This window comes from Bidens hawaiensis, unplaced genomic scaffold (genome assembly GCF_021521415.1).
Source record: "Bidens hawaiensis isolate Kalapana, Puna unplaced genomic scaffold, B.hawaiensis_p1.1 tig00000097_1, whole genome shotgun sequence".
Classification (NCBI taxonomy): Eukaryota; Viridiplantae; Streptophyta; class Magnoliopsida; order Asterales; family Asteraceae; genus Bidens; species Bidens hawaiensis.
Window position 1 is genome coordinate 7916287 of NW_027491017.1, and position 1132 is coordinate 7917418.

A 1132-nucleotide genomic window follows, 5' to 3' on the forward strand; every position below is an offset into this window, starting at 1 on the left:
TTGACCACATACTCCTGGTGGATACGATACCTTACTTATCCTAGCTACTTAGCTTAATTAGGTTTGTGTATGACTCAAACGACGGTCATCAGCAACCAAAGCTTGTGACCCACCAATTTTAATTGGTTCACCCCCAGGAGTCTTCTCTTATGACTCGGTATACTTCTTGCTTGACCTTCTGTATTGAGTTTAGGGTCCCGAATACTCTTGCTTCGGCTTGTCATATTCTTTTGCAAAGTGACCATTGAGGTGTGTGAATATATATATAAAAATTTAAGTAAAAGTTCCACACAAATCGGGTTTTAAAATAGGTTTTCACCTACAACTAAACCACACACGAAAGGCAAGTGTACCTATCGTTTGTAATAAAGTGTCGGTAAGAACCGAGTATCAATCCATAGACACGGCAACTTTCTAGTACTAAATCTTTGTAAATGACCAACCGAACAAATAAAATCTTGATTTGAATATTTAACTAATTAAACTAGCATACAATGAAAACAAAGCAAGTAAAAATACAAGAAAAACAATCAATCCAACAAACTACCTAGACAAGAATCCACTCTACTAACATGACAAAATAACAATGATATGGCAAAACATCATGAATCTAAACATAAATACTAGATTTCAATAAAGCAACCTAATACTAACAAATAATCATCATGATGGGTTTTCAATCAAGAGATAAATATAGATTAACTTGTTTGTCAAAACAACAAATACTCATAATCAAAGGAAAGCTAGTACGAAAAACATTCTAACCACCTAAGATTACACTAAAGAAGCCAAATTCATGAAATTAATATAAACTTATGAAACTTTAACTAGCAAGTCATCACCAAGTCAAGAATCATAACAACACTCATCAATTTTCCAATATTAAGTGTAGGGTTTCATACTCATCAATAATTATATAACCAAGTTAATTTTTACTAGTCATTCCTAACTTAGTAATGTAAACAAAGATTACATGAACATTCAAAGTTTACAAACAAACATCTAGAACATAGTTTTCCAACATGAATGCCTAAACATTTGCAAAACTAACAAGGTTATGTAACTATAACAAGCATGAACACCATCAATATCAACTTATAAACTCAACCATATTCTTGAAAGAACACCAGTT